This window comes from Amphibalanus amphitrite, unplaced genomic scaffold (assembly GCF_019059575.1).
Source record: "Amphibalanus amphitrite isolate SeventyFive unplaced genomic scaffold, NRLGWU_Aamphi_draft 001670F_arrow, whole genome shotgun sequence".
Classification (NCBI taxonomy): Eukaryota; Metazoa; Arthropoda; class Thecostraca; order Balanomorpha; family Balanidae; genus Amphibalanus; species Amphibalanus amphitrite.
The window spans coordinates 73,701-98,120 of NW_024883163.1; the positions used below are offsets into that span (position 1 = coordinate 73,701).

The 24,420-nt window shown below is 47.7% G+C and overlaps 2 long non-coding RNA genes across 2 annotated transcripts; both read left to right on the top strand.

Annotated features, from left to right (window-relative positions):
* Positions 1 to 14,501: 14,501 nt before the first annotated feature.
* On the top strand, positions 14,502 to 15,388 carry LOC122374550. The gene is made up of 2 exons (XR_006255248.1): positions 14,502 to 14,831; positions 15,078 to 15,388. It is a non-coding gene; the product is annotated as an uncharacterized LOC122374550 (long non-coding RNA).
* A 1,932-nt stretch (positions 15,389 to 17,320) lies between these two features.
* Positions 17,321 to 21,014, top strand: LOC122374549. The gene is made up of 2 exons (XR_006255247.1): positions 17,321 to 20,457; positions 20,704 to 21,014. It is a non-coding gene; the product is annotated as an uncharacterized LOC122374549 (long non-coding RNA).
* Positions 21,015 to 24,420: the final 3,406 nt, after the last annotated feature.

The following is a 24,420-nucleotide window of genomic DNA, read 5'->3' on the forward strand; positions in this document are numbered from 1 at the left end:
CGAGGTCCGGCAGCAAGTTTTGCAGTTTGACGAGATCATTGACGACCGTGCATACGGGGCCTGCAACAGTGGCGTCGTCCAAATACCATATATTTAATGGTGATTTCATGGAGCGCGTGCAGTCATCAATAGCCAGAGAGAAGGCTATTGGGCCGAGCGGGTCGCCTTGCTGAACCCCGCTGCAAGATGGAATGACGGAGTTTCCTATATGCAGAGGAGTTGGAGCGCTGTACGCTTGGTACGCCAGCCGGAAGATTTCTGGACCATTGACCTAAAAAAGACTAGACGCGCGACTCCCATTGGCCCGGCGCCCGGCCGGCCGTTCCTGTCTTGCGACACTAGCGCCACCACACGACTGGGGGCGTGAGTTAGCATCGTAATGCTAAGGCTATGGCGAAATATCAAACTTTGGATGCGGATGCTGATAAACCTGTTTGGGTTAGAACATTTTAACCTTCACAGATGCATTAAGTAGTCAATTATGTATGCTAGGGAACAACAAAACTTGATCGGCAACGTTACAGCCCCATGGAACAGGGCCGATCTCGAAGCCTTATTCCACGGTTTGGGAGGTGAACGACGGGCTTCAGGCGGTGCAGTATTTATTCTAAGTACGTTCTTTGGCAACCTGGGAACGTGCATCGCTGTCTGCTGTTGGGAGACCAGAACGAGACCAGAAAGCAGGAGATTCTGAAAGAAAGCCAGCCAGCTGACCGGCCACAGCGCTCAACTCCGCTCAACTCAAACAGCCATACATCGATACATACATCTACGCCGCGCTCCGTCGAAATACTAAGGTGTCCGGCAAATTCAAGTTAGATTAAAGAGGCGTTTCTCAGTAAGATCCAGTCACTTACACTGTCACACAGTGTCTGTAAACTAGTAAGCACATGCCAGGAACGAATCAGGCCAAGGCGATTCCCTTGACTTCACAATGAATTACATTTGTTAGTGTCAAAGACCGTCATCTAACAGAAAGCAGCTTCCCGGCTATCACCCACTTTTTCCCGGAATATTTCATGTCCTCAAAAAAAAGAATAAAAGTACACGACACTGAAAATTGACACTAAATAAATTTTGGATGGCGGACATTTCACATTACTGCTACATCTCACGTACAATTTTTTCCAGACGAAAACTCACAAATTGGTGGATAAAGCGAAACAGCGAGTGAAATCACGTAAATATCAAAGATAGCGAAAACGACAAAACACCAACTATGCATACAAAAAAAAAAAAAAATAAATACCACCTACACTATTGAATGCACATACTCATATGGCACATATACTTACTGCCGCGCAAACAGCACCTGCTTGTGCAGATGATGCCTCACATGGGCACTGGCCATCCCGCTCAGAGTGATATAGTGGCCGTAGGCATGCAGCCGGACGCGCAGGTACCGGGCCACCACCTGCTTCAGCAGACTCACTGCGTGGCATCCACCTGCGCGAGGTTCAAACATGTGCTCCTGCACGCCAGGGAATAGCTCATGACTGCGCTCAGTCATAAACTGAGCGAGTACGGAGCACTGAATCCTCAGAGACAGGTTCTCCTGTCCCATTTCACCGCACTTTCTCAGCGCAGTCAGGTGCCGCTCTGATGACGCAATGATTGCGTACGTCGACGCCGATGGGACGAGAAGGCCCCCGTTGTCTCGAATTTCGACCAGCCTCATCACTTCGCGTGATGGCGGATCTTCCTCGTTACTGAGAAGTGCACCTATACACTCTCCACACTTCACCACGCTGCCCTCTATCAGCTTACGGCACACATAGCCAGCTATGTAGCCGACAGAGTCGTCCACAAACGCAGACCGGTTGCCGGGCGTCATGAGGACATGCTGCACTACCGCCGGCATCGGATCACCTGCACCGAGTGCCGAGCGCTGCCGTTGTGGGCGACGGATCTGCAGCAGACCGACCTCGTCGTCGTTGCCGTTGTCCTCGTCAGCTGGTGCCGTGCTGTTGCCGGTCGCAGATGGCGAGATGAAGTTGTGGAGAGCCAGTCTCCGCAGAGCGTGCTGCAGCTGCACCGCGTTTGGGTTATTGTTAAACCCACCCATGCGCCGGATACGGCTGAACAGCAGCTCCACGTGATCCTGGCTCATCTTGTAGGGCAGGACGTACGCGAAGCCCTCCTGCTCCAGGAGAGCCTCGCTGACGTCCAGGACGGACTGCGCGGCGAGGCAGAGGCCCAACACAGGAGTGGAGCGGCGCGTCTTCAGCACCGGCTCTCCGGATGCCGTCTGCAGCCGGAACAGTGTGGAGCTGAACTCCGCCAGGAACTGACGCCGGAGCCTGAAAAGGGTTGAATAAGTCAGGAACCCGAAAAAAACGGGAGCTGGTTTAAACGACTCTAATTCCAGGCAGGAGTCAGAGTCGGTGATTTTTTCGATTCCGACTCCGGACAAATTAACTAACGACCACGACCCCGACGCCGCAGCCTTGATTTAAAGTACTAGCAGCTGATTTCGAACACCTTTGATGCAAAACAAATGTGAAAGACTGACAAATAAGCAAGACAAGCAATTGGCACGATATGAATATTTCAGGGCATCGTGGCAAACAGGTTACTTCAAAGCTATATTCAGGCAAAAATGAGTCAATGCAAATGGTCTGATTATTGCTGGTTAATGTTGAAGCACAATGATAGCAACAAAAAAATGTATCCATCGCTTTGAATCCATCGCTACTCACGGTAGGTTATTGGCGGTTACAGGAGCCTTGAAGCCCTTGCCATAGATGCTACTGCCGTTCAGGTAATCGAACGCCTGGTCGATCATCAGGATGAATCGGGCCGTAGCTTCAGCTCCAACGAACTGGTGATGGCCAGATTCTGCCATGTACAGCAGGGCATTGCCCACCGAGCTGCTGAACAGCTGAGCCGCGAGTTTTACCTTCATTTTGTTTTTCTTGTACTCGATGTGGAGGCGAGATAGCTTATTTGCAGCTCGGATGCCCTCCCTCTGTTGAAGAGCGTACAGCGCCTGTGAAAAAACAAACCAAAATTATTTTGATGAAGAACGTCGGCAGCCGACCTGGCAGTCAGATTACTTCAATGCTACTGCCTACTGCTATATTAATGCAAAGCTGAGTGAAAGGTCTGGTCATTGCTGGTTAATGCTTAAGCACAATAAAAGCAAAAAAATGTAAATGACACTGTTGACAGCATCCTGATAGGTGGTTACTGGTTGTGTTATTGCTGATTATTGTTTAAGTACAACAACTACAAAATATACAAAAAAATATTCACTACAACATTATGCACAGTATACAAAAAAGCTGGGTAGTGGTTAAAATCAAATAAACCCATTACAGCAACCGCTGATTAGCGTTAATGCTCACCTGTACATACTTCCAGGATATCTCTTCGCCATCCAGAAGCAGCATTTTCTGTTCACCGAACAGGTTCCGCAACAACTTCAACATGTGGACGACATCAAGGAGTATGTGTACCTTTTCTCCTGTAGCAGGGTGCAGGAAGAAGTTGTTCCTGATGGGAAGCTGGAGTTGTCCCGGCTGCATATTCTGAACGCCCAGGTGAGCGAACATCGTCATGTTGGCCTGGAGACCATCTGCCACAAGCGTCCTAGCCTTCAGACCTGCTGAGTTCAGGGCACGTAGGACGGTCTTGGTCAGCTCAGCCTGCGTCTCTCCTGTCAGGTGATCAGTTAAGAAGTACGCGACTGGGTGGCGCCACACCCCCTTCAACCCAACGGCCATGAACACCATGGCATTTGTGGCCAGTCTAGAGTCTTCCACATCACCTGCTCCCAGGTCGACATGGCCAACAAACTTGTCCTTGGGCTGGGAGTACACTTTTGCCTTTCGGATAGCCATCTCATCTACCATGAGGCAGCAGTTTGGGTCGATTTTCTTCGAGGCTACTTGAGAGGCCAGGGTCTGTAAGACCTCGTCGAGGACACCGACTTCGCATCCGACGCTCCTTGTCCACTCTTGCAGCGAGGTTACACCAGGAAGGGAGAAGTTCTTAGCGAGGAACTTGTACGCTCTGGGAGAGTAGTAATGTAGCGTGAGGCAGAGCTTTTTTATCTCCTCGGAATATCTTCGCCCACCACGCTTTTTGCGACCACCGTTCACTACTTCGTTGGCAAATAGCTCTGACACAATTGGATTTTCAAAGCGCGCACGGATGCTGTCCAACAGGTTAGCATCCATCACCTGGCTCTCCTTGAGTGCATCCAACGTGCTTTTCAGGCACTTCAGCCGCCTATCGCGTCTCTTCAGTTTTTGACGCAGCTTCTTTTTCTCATAGTTTAGCTGGCGAACCTTGGCCACCATCTTCTTCATTGGACTGTGGATGTGGCGCTCTGCCACACTAGAGGAGTAGCTGTGGTCCAGCAGAGTCGGCTGGAGCTCTTGTACAGTGGGCTGCTGAGGCTCTTTGGAGGCAGTGGACTGTTCGACCTCCTCCGAGACAGTGGGCTGCGGGAGCTCCTCTACAACAGTGAACTGCACAGGCTCCTCTGAAACTGTGAGCAGCTGGACCTCCTCTGGGACCTCTTCTGAGGCAGCCTGCTGCTGTTGCGACTCTGATGGCCCGGACAGGCCGGACATATCTGTATTCCTAAGCAGTACCCGTCTCACTCGCTTGGCCTTGGGTGAAGACAAGCTGGCACCAGCTCGCTTCAGGGGACTTCTGCGTTCAGCTTGACCGCTTTTCCCTGGGAACACAAACCAAGATGGGATGGTTCCCTCACGAAGAACTCTGCGCTTATGGCTGGGACGAAAGTCATCTTCAGAGAAGTGATCACTGCAGAGCATGGCAGTCAGTGATGGCTTCCATGGCCTTCCGTGATCTCCTCGTCGCCGCACTGCAGCCATCCACTTTCTTAGCAGCTTTGGATCTTCATGAGGAAACCTGAAAGAAAAGAAAACTGTTTTAAGCCTGATATCTGAAGTCTGTAGACATTACCTATCAAACAAAACTGACAACATGTCAGTAAAAATATATAATGGACATTATAGACACCAGGACATACAGCAACAATCAATACTTAGAACGTATTTTCTTTTATATTATTTATTCTCTTGATACTATAATTTGTCTCTCTGTATCAGATTAATATACTGGTGATGTTAATACGAAACACGTTTGTGTTAACAATACAGAGTAGGTAGATTGTAATGTTGTTTGTTATACTTTATATGCTATATTACAATTGCTCTTTTTAGTCAATCATTCCATTCAAGCTTAAGAAGCTTAATAAGAAACCAGAACAGATGGCAGCTGTAGGATAGGACAGATGGGTTTACTGTTGTAATACTGACACTGCCCAAGCTTTGATTTCCGTGATCAGGCTACAGCAGTTGAGCTTAGCCCATCTATGATGTTAGCCCATCTATGATGTAATGTCCTCAATATAAGTCCTTTTCAGCCTCCTTATAGACAAAGCAGATAATGCAAACAAATAAAAGTTAGTAGGTAGGTAATCAATTTAGTTTTCACATTTTTATCCATAATAAATCATCAAAATATCACTTCTTGGACAGCAAGAAGCTAAAAAAACAGTCTGAAAAACATGGCAGGGTTTGACATGATCTAACTGGGGCGGCTCTGAAAAAATTGGGCATCATTCAGGGATTTCAGGCCAGTACCTACTCGAGATAGGGCAGAACACATGGAAAGCAGGGCAAGTGTGACATAGATCGGGTGACAAAGGTACAATTTTGGGTAGGCTAACAGATAACTGAGGGTAAACTGTCCTTTTGACAGGATCTGGGCTGCCCAGAGATAACTATCTCGTCAAGCCCACTGCCCAGGGCCACGGTTTTATGAGAGGCTACGCAGTAAGCACGCGTAGTTACATTTCCATGAATGATAAAGAAATTAGATTTGCTTTTACTTCATATGACTATTCTTACCAAAACACACATTTCAATTCCCTGTAAAAAGCTCAAATCTTTCTGATGACGGATCACTGTGCTTGTAGGATCTTGTGATTTTTACGTGGTATTACTTTGCTGGTTAGGTATCACTTATCATCAACCACATCACTGCTTTTGCCTTTTCCTAACACAATATTGAATTTTGAAATAATGTGGATTCTCAACTGATGGCTATGAGTCTTTCAGGTTAGGTTTTTATGTGATTTGGGTTAATTGGATTTAGTTATCTCAAACTGTTTCCAGTGTAGAAAATTCCTCCTGATGGCAGCAATCAACAAGGTAAAAATAGCATTATTGTTCAGAAATACATGAAATTATACTTAACGCATCTTAATCTATCATTCTCTTTCTCAACTCAACCGAATTAATAATTAGAAATATGTGTTTCAATTTATGCCGAAACGCAGCACGCCTGACGACAATAACGGCGCAGACCTATCTTTAAAAAGAAGATCCTTAAAAAGCTAATTCAGGCACATAAACTTACTTGTGGAACGACAAAACGGTGCCATGCCTGGGTTGACCTCCTTGCCTCTTCGTGCACCCGATCGCAGAACAACTTTTCGTCATTTCCGAGTTTTAGCAAGACCGCTCACCAACGGGAATACGACCAACAACGGTGAACGTTTGCCGCAGGCCGACGAATGCCCCCCTGTCAGAATGACCTTGAGTTTTACAGCGTTGCCGGGCGGCACGTTATGAAAAGTCTAAAAGTGTGTCTAGACTTCTAGAGGTCAATGTTCTGGACAGCGAGCTTTGATGCTTTTTAACAGCTTATCGCGCCTCACCGTGTTAAAAGCATTGCGCATGTCGACTTTTACAAGAGCTGTTGGAGAAGAGTTTTTCCAGGCATCCGCTATAAATTCACGAGCAGCGTGAACAGCAGCCTCACAACCCAGTCGGGTGCCAACTCCAAGCTGCACTGGCCTGAAGTCGGGAGCTAAGAGGTCGGCTGCATGATGTGCTGCTATGCGACTGGGCAGACGTCGATATACACTGCCGACGGCGATGGGGCGCAGTCCTCCATCCTTCTTCCGGAGGGCACAGAGAGCAGCTCCGAAGAAGGCGGGGCGGGCACACTCAGGGATCCGGCCGTCCAGCGCCATGTTGGTGAGTGAGGTCAATGACCTAAGTAGACGTCGACCAGGCTCTGCCGCGTCAGCGGAGATGAGTTGTCGCAGGTGGAGAGGCCTCACTCCGTCTAGCCCTGCTGAAGAACCAGTCGGCATCGACTCGATAGCTGCTCTGACCTGTTCGGCATTTACCTGCATCGGATTGAATTCATGAGACTCTGGTGGAGAAGGCAGCTCTTCATCAGGTGGCGCTGCTGGGTGTTTGCTTCTGAGAGCACTCACTACATCACAGCTGGGCTGGGTGTACTCCTCCTTTGATGTAAGAGCCCTCAGGGCCCCCTTTATGTCGCCATCAGCGCATTTTGAGGCAACTCGGCGGGCGACGTAGTTTTCAGACCGGTTTTTGAGTAAGGTTCGTGGTCTTGAGATAGGCTGGACACTCGTTAAAATGTCCATGTCAGCTACCTGCTGTTTAATAGTTGAGGCGGCTGATTGATTTTCTTTACCGGGGGTCTTGACTGGGGCGCGAAGAGCAAAATACGCAAATAACATGAAGCGCTCCCATGCTTCAGAGCTCGAGTTGGACACTGTTAAGTTTGCATAATGAATTAATATTTTCATGTAACTTTAAAGTGTATCTTAGTTTGCTTTTGGTTTGTAACTTGTGTTAACGGCTGGGCCCCGGTTATCGCTCCTGCGCGCCGCCCGGCCGCCGCGGCGGGCCGCCGCGTTGCGGTACAGCCTAACTTGTCAGGGCGCCGCCGATTGCCGCGGCCCTGCGTGTGCTGATTGGTCGGCGGCTGACCACGTGTGGTGAGGCGATGTCGGGTCGTGTCGTGCCGGCGGAGGGCAGTCGCGCAACAGTCCTTGCTGCGGCTGGGTGTGTTGGGCTCTCGAATCTATATCCGTTTGCGGGGCGTTGGCAGGCTCGTCTGTGGGCAGTCTGTCGGCGTTCCCCGCGGCGCATATGCGTTCGAGAATCTAAATTGGAGACTACGTCTGTCGGCTAGCCTCCACCCCACACCCATTTTGTCCCGACCACCAAAACACAGCGCCATTGATGCGGCAGTTAAAACGTGAACGTCTGTGGGCTGATCGTCTGCTGCTATTAATGGTGCTGTATTGAAATTAACCATTTAGCGTGCCAAGTACGGGCGCTCATAATTATACGGCTGCGAGCCTATTAAAGGGTTGGTAATTGCGGGGTAGCGCTCGAGCCTATCTCGAGTATTTACTTGTACCTATTTAAGGATCGAGTCGGCACTGTGGCCGCATCTGTTTAGTGCGATTGGCGACCCCTGAAGCGCGGACGGCAGGGTCACTGTTTTCTCCGGTGTTTAGAGCTGGGTTTGCCCGGACTTTGATTAAAATACATCCGCTTGGTGTATTTATAACTTTTTTTGGGTTTCATTCGCTACACATTCGACTTGGAATCGCAACACTTATCAATGAGCTTGGAGAGGCAGTCAGCAGAGGAAGCCCGCGCCGCCTTCGGAATCCTTTTGATGACGTTGCAGTTGTTTCGTAGCTCAGCTAACCGTTCAGAGAGAGGCGTTGTGGGTGTAGGCGCTGTCACCGGGGTTCTCATAACTGGAGTGCGTCTTGACTCGCTGAGAGTAGTTTGACTGTGACGACATTTACTGCAGTGCCACACGTTGAGCGCGCGTGCTTGGGCCAAACTGAGCCTGGCACACGATGTGTGCCAACGAAGCGTACAGTTACTGCAAGTGATTGAGGCTTTCCTTGTCGAGAGACTGGGGCATCCAGCACATGAGAGATGAGAGGGCCCAGGGCTAGGTGTGCTGACTGAATACTCGGAGCGATCCCGGGAATCTTCAGTTGTGTAAGTGGGGCCAGGGTTGAGCTCTATGTCGCCGGCGAGTAGGACTGGAGGAACGTACGCTAAGCAGCCCATCTGGCGAGTGGCGTCGGAGTTGGCGCTGTATGCGACGCGCCTCCTGAAGTAGCGGGTTTTGACGGTACCCGTCCGCGTCAGCTGCCTCTGTTGAGGCAGGGGGATGGTGGAGAGCTGGCCGTTCCGCTCCCGGGGCGAGATAATGGGAAAGACGTCATCAGAACACTTGCGGTGGTCTTGCATTGGTAGCGGTGTCGCAAAGCAGGCACCAATAATTGGTGTTTGCCTAATAACGTCCATCGCAACATGTTCGGGCAGGACGAGCAAAAATACTGAAAACATCATTAAGTATCTCGTTCTTGTGGTGCATGTGTGCCGCATCTTCTAGCCGGGAGAAACGTGTCTTGTTAAGTAAAAACAGTTTTGCTTACTAATCGGAGTGTTTTGAAATGTCCATGAATATGGATGTTTGCCTATAAATCACTTAGAAGTGATGGTGACCGAAGGCCTGTAATATTCATCATATTGAGGGTGGCAGCCTCACAACGTCACGTTATTTTTCAATAATATTTTGCGCGGTTGAGTCAGTTCTTGTTAGGCATCCAGACAGAAATGACGCATCTAATTCAATCTTGAAACGAAATTTTGAACGTACCTTCAAAAAGACTTGCTGATTATACCTAATGTAGTCCGTCAGAATCAGGAACAATGCTTGCGCTTAAAGGGACCCTCCCACCTTCAAAAAAGTTAATGAATTGGCATGAAAGTGATGTCGCTCGGTTCAGAAAGAGCAAAAACGAATATCTACCAAATTTCACCGAAAAATATTCACCGGTTTTCAAGATATTAGACTTTTACTTTTGTTTACTTTTTGGGATCTCCGCTGTTCCTAGCGACTTTATTTGAAAGTGCGGCATTTGTTGCGCGCAAAGCAGCATATACCACCGCGTGCTACAAAACGTTTTAGTCAAACATTTAACGGACATTCGAAAGCCTGATGACGTCATCAAATTCCCGTAATGGTTAAGAGATAGGGACCACGCTGGTCCCACCCTGCAAGTAAAGGGAAGAAATTTCTTGAACACCATAAAGCTGCGGGGGTTGCGACCAGGATAAATGGTGGTTTCTGAGCCTGGCCGCAAACTTGGCTATCTCAACTCAAAACTAATGTTAAGGTGGGAGGGTCCCTTTAAAGTGGAGAGCTTGAAAAACTCTAGACGATAGAAGTAATTATGATCGTGGAAGACACAACTTAATCGAAGATAATTGAGCGAAACGTGGAGCGCCTGCAAAGCCGGCTGTCCAGCTCTGCGCCTGTGCACTGTGCAGCAAGGCCGTATAAGTTAGGTAAGATCGTCCGGGCTCGCTAATGTTACAAATCTGCAACACTACGGTGACGTCACCGGCGCATACGCTCCCTGGCTCCATCCTGACCCTGATGCGGCGGCTGGAATCGCTGCTAATCGAAAAATTACTTGTGCAATAGCGCTTTTAAATGACTTTAAAAAGGGGGAAAATATGATAACAAAATAATTATGAGAATCCCCTGTCCCGACTTGGATCGTACGACCCCGCCACCTAGCGGACAACGCCGTAATTAGGGTTGAGTTGGCGATCTCCAGGTGGCTCGTCACTCGTCAGCTGTCAGCCGCAGGCAGGCGGGGGCCGGCAGGCGCTTAAGTTATGTTAACGCCAGGTCATGCTCAGGAAAATGCGACATGCTTCATAACGGTCATTTATCTCGAAAAAGATGCGGTGCCCTGTGGTGCTATGGCCCACATGACTCGGGACCCGTGAGGCCTCTGTAGTCACCAGCAGCTCCCAAGGCTGCTACGGACGCGATACCGCAGATACGTACTCCGAAAATTGCTAGACAAAGGACTGCGATGGAGCCTGGAGGAATGCATTGCAAGGACTATGTTTTGGTTTATGTTCCTGTGCGTAATCGCGGGGCTATCGGTGTTAGGGTCCCGGGGGCCAAAGCCATGCGGGCAACTGGGGTGTATCTGGATGGTGAATGGTGATGATATCGTGTTTTTGTTCGGCCACATGGGCACAATAACGAAAGCATTGATTCACTCCGTCCGAAAGCCTAGGTACCGAACCAATTAAGAACCACCAACAGATGTATTCCATGACAGGAAACAAAACGACCCCAACACTGCTCGCGCATGTCTATCCAATATCCATCCAGTGAGGGAGCACATGTGGTCCGTGTCCCCGCACACACGGGCACACAGACGATGGGTAACGCAACCACGAGTCGGCACAACGCAATCACGAATGGTTAACGCAACCACGAGTCGGCACAACGCAATCACGAATGGTTAACGCAACCACGAGTCGGCACAACGCAATCACGAATGGTTAACGCAACCACGAATGGTTAACGCAACCACGGGTCGGCACAACGCAATCACGAATGGTTAACGCAACCACGAATGGTTAACGCAACCACGAGTCGGCACAACGCAATCACGAATGGTTAACGCAGCCACGAATGGATAACGCAACCACGAGTCGGCACAACGCAATCACGAATGGTTAACGCAACCACGAGTCGGCACAAGATGAATGAGCAAAAGCGACTGTCAACCACGCAACCACGAATCCGCACAAAATGAATGAACCAAAATTACTGTTCAACAGGGGTCAGCACTGCGCGCGTCCAGAGAGGCCAAGCCGGCAGCTCGCGTGATCACGCCCTGGGTCCGCGCCCTCAGCCGGGGTAGGCTCACCGTGCCATCGCCGAACTGGATGACCATCGTGGAAGAGTTCGAGGTCATCTTCCGGTTGATGATGGGTGCTACCGTCGACGGTCAGTCCGGTATCGTGCAGAGGCTGCTGGCGGCACTCCAGGTAAAGCGTCCATCTCTGGACGCCAGGATCGCGAGGAAGCTGGTGACGACGCGGGTCCACCTTCGGATCCGCTCACTAAACCAGCGCCAGGACGAGGTCGTAAGCACAAGTGATCCGCTCCTCGCGTAGGCCGGCCTGGCTCCCAGTGATGGTGCGCCGGGAGCTGCTCGCTGCCCGGCTGAACTGTCTGACAGCCTCAGAAGACAGAAAGTGACGGCGCTCTCCACACTGGCGAGTGATGCCGGGGTAAAGATGTCGGCACTGGACGCCGCCGGCAGACGCAGTGCGTTCTCCATCTGATTCAGCTGCTTCCTGCCGATTTACCTGAAACAAAGTCAAGTGAAATCAATGATCCTTCTTACCTAAGTGGTGGCCTGAGCTCTGCAATACGTGGACGTATCAATGGCCACAAAATCTATCTAATTAAGGTGCTGTTTAAATAAAGATAGAATTAATAGTGAATAGTGATTGTTGAAATGGCGACGGTCGGTGAGCTTAAACTAATGTAAAGTGGGAAACCCCAAAATTTAGTGTGTACAATATCTTAGCGCGAGCACCACTGAACATTACGTCAGCTCGCGCAATTTGATAGCCGCGTGCTGCTATCACCGGTGAAACAGGGCCCAGGTTTAGAGCCTTGCCCACAGTTTCCACTCAAGTGATTCAGAGGTAAGCTTAGTCTGAGTCTGATTGCAACATCATTCTCAAAGCTAGCATCTGAGTGTATTCAGTCTCTATCAAAACTACTGATTGCTGGAACCCTTGGCCCTGTTTCACCGGTGATAGCAGCACGCTACCGACTATCAAATTGCACGAGCTGACGTAATGTGATGAGGTCACACTAATGACGTTTCGTGCAATCCGTGAGCTTCGTTTGGACCAGAGTTGCTGTCTCGTTGAATTGCGTTTGATACATTTGTTTGATCGCATGGCCGTGAAGATGCTAGCAGCAATATTTGATGACATCACACAGATTGACTGAGTCATGCTTTGTTGATGTTTCCATGGAAACCCAATTTGACTCGTGTAATAGCAGCTTGCTGCTATCACTGGTGAAACAGGGCCCTTGTATTGACAGTTCAAGCACCTAACAAAGAAAATATCAAATTCAATTATCTCCTCACCTTGATCTATCACTCAGAGATGAGGACGCTCCCTCAGTGTTGATGATGTCCTGCGCAAGGGACTTCATCTGTCGGCGATCACTCCTTGAAGCCCGAGTGCTTTGTTGCGCCGGTCTGTGAAAACACCATTTACATCAACATTCAAATAGGGCACAACTTCAGTGAGCTGCTTTGAGCATTGGTGACTGATGCACAGATTATATTTGATATGCAAAATGTTTCAAGTATCATGCAAATATGTCGGTAGCGGTACCTAACTTGGTACCTACCTGCTTACTAGCAACCTAATTTACAAATTAATGTGTCATGGTACATATCTGACAAGCGCACACAGTCACAGTGCAAATCCAAAAGCAAATATAAATTTGTTACAATTTCCATCACAATAAGAAAGATTCGAATTAGTACATTACCAACTGAATAGTTGGCATTCATATCAAATCCATTAAAATGAAATACATACCCCGAAGACCCAGCACTGCGCAGATTCTATGTTGGAACCGCATCAGTCTTCAGACATGGGCTCACACCTCAGTCGGGCACACTGTGGTATTTCCGATCCATTTATGGAAACGTTTCCATTTTTGGAACAATGTTCCAAAAATGGATACGCCGTTTCCAAAAATAGAAACGGTCTGTTCCATAAATGGAGACGCTGTGTGCATCGCTACCTTTAAAGCAAACTGGGCATTGATTGGTGCAATTTGGCATGCGCAGGATGCCACCAATCGACAGCCAGCATTCTAGTTTATGTTCCTGTTCTCCGACTTTCCGATCAAAAAACCGAAAGTTGACGAACGAGGCGATGCTTATAACATGTTGACGTGATAAAAAATTCACACGTTTTTCTAATCGAAAATAATAACATTTATGAATGTTTTGAACAAAAAATAACGTTTTTAACAGACTACTGAAAGACTGGCCCATTGATTGGAACAACCACATCACCGGGAACTTCAAATTTTCATTCATTTTCACGCTGCATTTTCCGGTGTACCAGCGGCCTGGTGGTCGTCAATCTTTGATTAAATCGGATTAAATCGCATGAAAGTTGTTGCAAAGCCCTATTTGGAGACTTAAGTGGGCATTTTATGATATTTCAAATGTGCTGAATGTGATCGTAGGCTCGGATCAATGTAAATATCCGTGCAAATACGCAAAAAGCAGGATGGAAATAAGGTCTGCACCGTCGTCACGCCAAATACCGTTGTATTCTGACGATGAATGTATTCATTCTAGTTCATGTGTAACATTGATATTAATTTATATATTGAAATGATATCTACGCTTTATGTATTGCCCACTTTGGACCACATCTGTCCAGTAGTTTCTAGGAAATCTTAGTTTTAGTTGACTTTTGAATGTGCTCAAGTTGCGGCGCGTAATTTATTATTATCGAACCTGACGTCCAAGGTAACTGCCGAGTGCCGAGATGCTAAACCAGTCCCAAAACATCAAATTTTCAGTTGCATGTGAATTTTAAAAACACATTTAAGCTAAGTTTGCACACATTTGAACTTCAGCGTTTCTATTTTTGGAACATCGGCGTTTCCATTTTTGGAAACTAAGTCTCCATAAATGGATACGATTCAGGAGCATTTTAAAGACGTGAATTTGAATGCGTACGACAGCTTTCCATGCAAGAAGACAAGTGCTCATGGTGTATCTGAGGTTGTGTGAGAAATATCGTTTCCATCTGCTCTGAGCGGCTAATCGGCGACACTCATTATTTCCAGCGACGGGAAGCGCCCCGTCAGTCGGCCCGGAGGCCAAGGCCGCCCAACCGGCGGCGGCTCGCTCGGCTCCTATCTCGCTGACCTCCACCGTTCGCCCACACCAAAAACACTCGGCGAGGGTTAGATCGTGAAAAATGGGTTGACGACACACCAAGGGCAAACGACTGTCGGAGAGGTATAAAACGGGCGCCAGACGCAGCAGCGACACACTCACACAGTCCACACCACACTCAACAACATCCACTCTCCAACACTCCACTCAACATGCACAAGTAAGTACCTACGTAAGAATGACTCAGACCGGACGGTCTGCCCCAGCCAGCTCTCTTGGAGCTGTGCTGTGGGGACAAGGTGACGTGACGTCTTCTAGGAAGTCCGTTTAACTTGCCGAACTATTCGGTATATGGTTGAACTGTTTGTTTTGTCTTTCGGCTACCCATTCGGTTATCTCTTTCGCCCTTTTTTTTGGTGACCGTTGACCGCCGTTGTCCGGTCTCACTGCGCTGTTTGTGTTTCAGCCTGCCCGCCATCATGACGCTGACCAGGGAGCCGATTGGCTCGGCTTGGCGGCAGCAGGCTGTTCTTTCGGCACTCTTCCGGCCTCTACAATATCGGCATACTCGAGTGCGATAGCAACTCGAGTGGGACTGATTTTCGGTCTTCTTTCGACACTCTTCCGTCTTCTTCGATATCAGCCTGTGCTAATGCAACGGCTATTCGTGCAGGACTGATTTTCGGCCTTGTCTTGTTTAATGACTCGATCGCTTCCTTTTGACATTTTGGTTTCGACCTCATCTTTTGGCTCATTTCAATATATCTACTTTTTGTTCATGTCTGTGTGCTGGTGGAATGGATAGTGTTAGAAGAAGAGAAAACACACACATACATCGATCTTGGTTTTCAGTGCAGTAGTTAATACCCCTAGACAACACATAGAGTAATATAGTGAAGGACACAATCCCCTAGACATACCTAGCGATAAGAGCAGCATAGCAGCATATACAAAGGGACAACTTTCAAATTACATTGGGGGCTCAGCCGGGCTATCAAACTCTGTTCTGCTCGAACAGGACCCTGATTGTATATGCCGTTGATTCATTGCATGTTCTTGCTTGTAAAGTTTTCAGGTTCTTTGTTGTTCCAGAATGATTCGTGGATCTTCGTTGGTGTAGCTTGCTGCTCGTGATTCGTAAACTTTCCGTTTCACCGTGTTCGTGAAACATGAATTGACTGGTCAAATTTGTGTATTTCCATTTCCAGTTACCTTTATTTGATGGCGAATGGCTCGAGTTCCAGACTCTACTAGGTTCGCCAGGCCAATTGTTGGTCCGCATGCTGCATGGGCAACCTACATCGGACGCACCGTCGAGGTCGCCATCTCTTGAAGTTCATTTGATTCAGGTTAGTCTTGCTTACTTCTGTGGGTCTACTTACTTTGCCTTCTGGCGATACGCTACTCGGTCGTATACCTCGCAAATCAATTCGTTCGCATCGTTGGCATGACAGCAAATGGCTATTTAACTCATGGTATAAATGAATGTCCAGATATGCTCTATGGATTACATCCATTCGATTCCTTTGACTTGAATATGTGTTCGGATGATACTTACTTGGTATAATTGAACTTTATTAAGAAGCTGCCCGTAAGGCGCTCATATAATGCCGACTTGGTGTTGTTGAGCTGGTCCGCTGGTTTGCTCTGATAACATCGACTTGGTGTTATTGAGCTTTGTCTTGACCTTTAATGCTCAAATGTTACTGATTTGACTTTAGGGAACTATATAACACTGACTTCGTTGTCATGGGACGTTCTGGTGATACCGACTTGGTGTCATTGAACTTTGGGGTAGTTGCCATAGGATGTCAGTGACCAGGTGCATGGCAGCACAGTGGTCAGCTAGCGTGTTCGCGGCAATAACCATCCACAGATAAAACAACGCGAGTTCGATCATCTGATCGCCAAACCGGATATACCATTCGATCAGCTTTCAAGATCGCGGAAGTATCCCATGATCAAGGTTCCGGAGTTCAGAGGTTCGTTGTCAGCGGTCCGTTGACATAACCTTACATGACCCTGACACAGTCCGAAGTGTCATTGTGACTGAGTGGATTGATGCCTCGCTGACATGATTAGTTATTCTTTTGTTTTTTTAACTGGTTGGTCACTGGTAAGTAGGTAGAGTTGCATTATGGCTGAGTTGTTGACAAGGTTCAGTGGAACAAGATCGGTTCAATGTTTCACAGTTTGAGATGTCATTTATTTGTGAGAGTACAACGTCATTTACATCTATTCAGTTCTTACACAGGAATTTCAATATTTCAGAGCATGTGGCAGGTTTTCGGTAAGTCGAATTCAGGTGAAGTAATTCTCTCTGTGTTAGACCCTTTGCCCTAGTTGATAGGTAAATTTTGTATTAATTAGTCATTATTGGTTAACATTGGACGGCAATATACTTTTAACTTTGCTTCGGTTCAAACAGACAGTCATCTCATCAGTCAGTTGAGGGTTGTGATTTGTGAAGATAATCCCAGTCAACATTGGTGATACTCCCGTCCAGTTGGGAAGTATTTGACAGTATGATAAACGCATTTGTTATTTGGCGGGTGATGTGCTGGGCCAGAAATGTGGTTTCCGTTTATTGAGTAGGTCGTGCCGTCTGCCTACGTCCCTGAGAGAAGGGCGAGTGCTAGGTAGGACGTGCAGCCTACAGACGTCTCTTGGAGGAGGGCGTCACAAGACCGTCTGCTCGCGGGGAGCAGGACGGCAGTCGCTGCCCGGACGCGTAGGAGCTGAGGAGAACTGGTGATAGGGCCTGCCCCACCTATCTACCAGAGTGAGTAGCATGGCAGAGGGTGGTCCTCTGGGGGTCCATGCCCACCGAACATACACCGGCCGGGTATGGGTGGAAATTCTCGGTCAGCTTACGCTCTAGGCATAAGGGCTGGGCGTGCAGTGACGGGAGCAGCAGGTCACTGGCACAGGCGACAATCCATGCTGAGGAGGTGTTCCTGGCATGTGAAAAACGGAACCATTTGAGCGTGTAAGGCGGCAAACCCCACCGCAAATACACTGCTACCGGAGTATAAAGAGTCGAACACTCCGGCGACTACAGGAGAGATGAGGCCAGCAGCGGACCCGACCAACAATTTACTTGCTTCAGGAGGTGACCGCAGCATCGATAAGGAAGGTGGGTTGTTTTATATCCGAGATAGGATGACTCGGTTGACTTGTTTGGCACTGCTCAGGAGTTGCTGGAGCAGCAACCCGACTTACAGCTTAATGACTTTGGAAGGTAGTCGCAGCAGTCGATCGGAAAGGTATGATTCACATTCAAGGTTAGATGGTTAGATGATTAATTGGCTGCTTGTTTTATTGCACAGGTGTTGCAGAAGCAGCAAACCCGACCAACACCATAATTACTTTAGGAATGGTACTTCAGGAATTGACCAGTGTCGGATAATTGACCACAGTGTCGATAAGACAGGTGTCTTAGGAAGATGACTCGGTTGCTTTGCTTCGTTTGCACAGGTGTTGCAGAAGCAGCGAAACCGATCGACGTTAACTTGTTTCAGAAGATGACCGCAGCGTCGATAAGAAAGGTGACTTGGTTGCTGTGCTTCGTTGCACAGATGTTGCAAAAACAGCAAACCCGACAAACAGTTGAAATGTGAGTAGACTTCAGGTGACTGCAGAGGGAAAGATAGTGTTTAAGACGGAAAGTGGTTTTCGTCTCGTTTTATCTCCATTCCATGGCAGGAGGTAGTACGACTCGAATCCTTGCTTAGCTGCACTTTGCAAGTCATAGCAAGTGCAAAACTCTTCAGGAGTCCATCCCGTGGCTCATCTCCAGAGTAGGAAGATAGACATAAATGCTTCATGTCCTGCTTCATCGTGAATTACTGCGTGGGTCTTGCAGTTGAGATAACAAGGCAAAGAAAAATAGTAATTCGGCCGTCAGCAGTTACCAAGTGAGCTGACTGAAGCCGAAAGGTTTCGATTTCAGCGCAGGTACGAGGCACGAGACGTCCCGAGGGAAGGTCTTGCCGGTAAAGCTAAACCGAGCAGAACCGCAACGGTAAGGGACAATGCAAAATTTACGAAATATTGGATTGATTTCGTTGTCTCGACTTTCGAGTAACACTTACGTTAATGTTTTATAGCAAGATTCTGGAGTAGCATCAACTGTGCAAACTGACCACACCTTTTCCTGTGGAACAATTTAAATATGAACCCGAAAGCCTATGTAGTTAGAACCTGCAATCCTATGTGAACTCGTTCAGCACTCATGTGAATCATTTGGCAATCCCAAAGCTGAACGAAGGGTCAACGTCATATTGAATGGAAGGTGTACCAGTTACTGTGGTTGACTTTCGTTGTATTGTCTGCAACAGACACCGCGCTGCCGAGTGGAGGTCCTGATGGATTTATCCAACCCTGCATGGAGCGCCACCGTCTCGTGAGTGACCAGCGACGGTGATGTCGGGTCACGAACAAAAGTAAGAACAACCCTTGAGATCAAAAGATCAAAGCCAACGGGCATGTGCTCACTTGTTAAAGTCAAGCAGACGAGTTTGCTACAATCTGCTTCAGCGTATGCATGAAGGTCGTGATAAGGGTCAGTTGGTGCTCGAGGTATAAGTTGTGGTGAAGCAACAATCTTGTGCATTGCCTTGAAACTAGATCCAGCGACATGGATCTGTGCAGACCAAAAGATGCGCGGGCATAGAACCGGCATAGACAATAGGACAAACTGCTCGTGTGCTGCGATGCTCGCATCGTCTGGTCCCTCCCAATGTCCTCAGGTCATTGGAGCCAGCAGCAGAGTGCGTCCTACACAGGTATCTGAGATACCAAAAGGTCTACAAGCACCACCAATCTCTCGGCATGTCAGATTGACTTCAGCCTCAACACCTCACCCGAGCCCTTAGGACCAACATCTCGATGCTGAGTGCTGCCAGAAGTCGGAAACGCATCCTTCTGTTCTAACGGAGGCAAACGATCACTTGCCCGTCGGTTGTAACTTATCTCCTCCAGGTGTGGCGGCCATAAAGCAGACGGATGGACCCATCACGTTATCACTCGTGAGTTTTTAAAGTCGAAGCCCGTATTGGGAATCGTTAACAAGCGTACCCTTTACATTGCACGAATGACGACATGCTCCTTTGTAAATCGTTTCCGGTAAACCACGAAATTCCCATCCCAGAAACAGTCCACAGGTCAGTAGCAAGGAGATGTGGTTCCCAGAATAATATAAATGTAAAGGTGCAGTGATTGCCTTTCTCCAAGATTTTGTATCCAGCAGCACTACCACGGTGCAATGCTAAAGCTGAAGCTAAAGTCGTATGATCTTATCTATCAAGCTATTAAGTGATTATGTATTTTGCACTATTGTCATATTTGTCGAAAGGCACAAAACAGTTAAAACAGTTTAAGACGCCGCATTTGCCATTGTCTACAAGTCAAACTCGGTTTGACCCAGTCAGACTGTAAGTCTATTATTACGTACGTATACCCGTTCACCCCCTAAGGTTACAGTTCTTCGTTCGCCATAAAAATGGGAGGGATGTGAGAAATATCGTTTCCATCTGCTCTGAGCGGCTAATCGGCGACACTCATTATTTCCAGCGACGGGAAGCGCCCCGTCAGTCGGCCCGGAGGCCAAGGCCGCCCAACCGGCGGCGGCTCGCTCGGCTCCTATCTCGCTGACCTCCACCGTTCGCCCACACCAAAAACACTCGGCGAGGGTTAGATCGTGAAAAATGGGTTGACGACACACCAAGGGCAAACGACTGTCGGAGAGGTATAAAACGGGCGCCAGACGCAGCAGCGACACACTCACACAGTCCACACCACACTCAACAACATCCACTCTCCAACACTCCACTCAACATGCACAAGTAAGTACCTACGTAAGAATGACTCAGACCGGACGGTCTGCCCCAGCCAGCTCTCTTGGAGCTGTGCTGTGGGGACAAGGTGACGTGACGTCTTCTAGGAAGTCCGTTTAACTTGCCGAACTATTCGGTATATGGTTGAACTGTTTGTTTTGTCTTTCGGCTACCCATTCGGTTATCTCTTTCGCCCTTTTTTTTGGTGACCGTTGACCGCCGTTGTCCGGTCTCACTGCGCTGTTTGTGTTTCAGCCTGCCCGCCATCATGACGCTGACCAGGGAGCCGATTGGCTCGGCTTGGCGGCAGCAGGCTGTTCTTTCGGCACTCTTCCGGCCTCTACAATATCGGCATACTCGAGTGCGATAGCAACTCGAGTGGGACTGATTTTCGGTCTTCTTTCGACACTCTTCCGTCTTCTTCGATATCAGCCTGTGCTAATGCAACGGCTATTCGTGCAGGACTGATTTTCGGCCTTGTCTTGTTTAATGACTCGATCGCTTCCTTTTGACATTTTGGTTTCGACCTCATCTTTTGGCTCATTTCAATATATCTACTTTTTGTTCATGTCTGTGTGCTGGTGGAATGGATAGTGTTAGAAGAAGAGAAAACACACACATACATCGATCTTGGTTTTCAGTGCAGTAGTTAATACCCCTAGACAACACATAGAGTAATATAGTGAAGGACACAATCCCCTAGACATACCTAGCGATAAGAGCAGCATAGCAGCATATACAAAGGGACAACTTTCAAATTACAGTTGTTTTACGCGAAACAGTTGTTATACATCAAATCCAGCCACCCTTGGCAAGAAAGTATGTGCGGACATGTTAGCGTTTCTATTTATGGAACGAGCGTTTCCATTTTTGGAACAGAAGAGTAGTCAAAATTGGAAACGTTTCCAATAATAGAAACGTCTCCATAAATGAATCGGAGATACCACAGTGCGCCCGACTGACCTGGCATCAGGGATGCTTTCACAAGGTAGGAAGGATCATAATCTGAATCAAGAAAGTGGTCTGAGCAAATCCTTGCCTGCAACACATTTATAGGATCCTGCCTCGAACATCAACATCTATGCACCCAGGTTGCACATGTGGCTGGATCCTTCGGGAACCGAAAAAAACGATTTTGTGCAGAACTTGCCAGTCCTTCGGTAACTTCGGCATGTAGCCACCGCACAGTACGACATCCTGAATCAAGTCCTGAATCATTCAATCAATTTAAGTTTCAATGGTTTCAAACAATCAACTCGAGGGTACAACCAAGGTACAACACAAGCAAGAAACAGGAAATGAACTTGTTTACAACCGTGAGTCCGTGACCCTCAAAATCGAATTCAAGGCCAAATTTGCGGGGAAGGCCAGCTGAGAAGTGTCCGGTCCGCTGACGTCACGGGTAATGTTAAAGATCCGGGTGCCCGGCAAATAGGAAAGCTCGGGATGACAGCCCCCTGCTGTGCAGTAGCCTGTGCGCAGGCGCACCTAAATTATAAAACACATTTGACAGATTCTGAAGTGGGAAGCATGCTTATCAGACACGGGCACCTCGATGCGGTGGATATTCTTTCCAAACCAAAACGTTTAGCCGTCAAAAAGCAATCGACCGAAATGGATAGATAACCCAACCGACACAAGGAAACCAAACACCCGCCGATCGCAAATACCCCTTTTCGCGTTGCGGAGCACGCGGGTCACCCTAGTTACTCCTATTTTGGCATCCAATCGACTTGAAAGTTTCAGTACTATGCTGCATTAGATCTTTAATGACTCTCCGATGCAAGGCTATATAAACCAGGTAGAACGCTCCGGGAAAAAAGTTGGAAACAATAAATTAGTTGCGGCATTCCCTGATGACGCGAATGTGGGTCAGCGGCCGGCTGCCGGCGGCCGCTAACACTGTATGAGGATGAATGCACGGAACTTTTGCTTGTTGGAGATTGCGCGAGGCAGTTAAATGTTAATGTTAGGATATGTTTCGAAAGTAAATTGAACGACGCTTCGAACGCCGTCAATGAATTTGCGATACGACGACTATTTGTTTAGTTAGAGCCGGCGAACTTTTACCTTCCGACCGCGCGGGGAGGCGATATGGTGCCACTTTGACGGTTTTTACGACAGCTCAAAATTATTTTGAGCTAAAGAGCTGAAATTTGGTATGTCCAATCTTTTGATCAAGCTGGATCTTCTGGTACAAGTCGCATATTTAAGGTACGTCAGGTTGTTGACCTATGTTGTCGCTCGTGAGCCTCTACACAGTCCAAAAACAACGCAATTTCTGAACACTCAGTGCCAAGAAATCCTTCACAGAAAGATGACACTTGGCAGAAAGAATGGCTGTCGGTTTCTTACCGTTCGTATGTGTCGTGTTTTCACAAGAATTTAGTGAGGTCAGGTCCCTCACGTCACCTCCCCTCAATAGGACTAGGTTTACTATCATAGAAGCGTTTATCAATCGCCGGAAATCTTAGCCAATCCCACTGGACACAGGACACTGGATCCATACCCACAGGCCACATGGGGCCCTCCTGACTGGCCACTCCCTCTGAAATCCACAATAACATTGGGCTGCGGCCATGGTTATGTATTAATGCTTTTCACTAACAGAAATACAACAACTTCAACCAGCACAATGCACGCCCCCACAACAGTCCGAGTTCCGACCAACGTCCCTGATATCGACTAGCACTCGGCCGGATGCACATATGCGGAGCCAATCAGTCCGAATGTGACCTGCAGCTTACAATTGCTGTGTCGCATGGCGCATGGCACAGGGCGATTCCTAGCAGCTGTCGGATGGAGTGGAGAAACAGCACGTTGCGACACACCGCGCCGGCGACAGAGCTCAGCAGGGCTGGTTGGAGGCTGGAGCCGGAGGTAAGGACGGACACAGGCACAGACATTGCAGGACAAATAACAGGATGTCAGTTAGGGATATAATTCAAGACGAATGATTCAAGGCGGACTGAAATAATGCACACTTTGCTCACTTGGATACCAACTTCAAACTTGACGTTTATAGCACCACGGAAACAATGGCCACACAGGAAAGAAACAAAAGATGAGGTGTTTTTAACTCAAAGTAAATAGAGGTTGCATAAGATGGAACAGCCCGAAGTGCAGACAAGCACATATTTTTGGTAATAGCTATCAGCTGTCCTACTCCTCTTCTCCCTTCATCAACTACTGGACACATCTGAAGCATCATATAATATAGGTAGCACCAATATGTCCATAACAAAAGCTTGCAAAGTAGTTTTATGAAGCCAAGGGAAATATGCCTACATCATGCATGTAAACTCAAAATTACACATGCATGACAAAGGAAGCATATGTAAAGAGAAGAGTTGGCAAAAGCATTTCATAGTTAAAATTATTCAAAACTGCACACAGGGCAAACATAAAAAGCAGCAAGTGTGCTGTTCTGTTATGCTAAGAAATAGTCCAAAACAAAATACATCTTTTCATGTTTGAACTGGTTGTTCTTCTATGCCACTTCATCCATATCTTGATTACAGATGGGCTGTAATTGCTGTAGGCTGATGAAGTGACACTTGATTGCCTTTGTGAGAATTTCAGTTGCAGCCTCCTAGGTACTGCACTGGAAAGCAGATTGAATTTAATGCCTCTGAAAGATAGGAATACAGGCAAAGTTAGCTGTAGTAGTGTCAATGATAATAGACATGTCATTTTTGTCCTTTTACATACATTTGTTGAAGTACAAAAAGGTACAAAATAAATTGGTTTGTTTCAAGACACGCACACTGCACAAAGCCGCACAGACATTACACAGGCATATGAAATTGGTAAACATAAAACTTGATGATTAAAAAGGTCAAAACTTGCAATAATAACTGAAGTAAAAGTTACAATCACAATCATTTGATTTAAAATGACTTGACATAAGTCACAAGACGCAACGCTCCTATTCTTTTATGCTTTCATTATCCTCCACATATCAACCAGCTT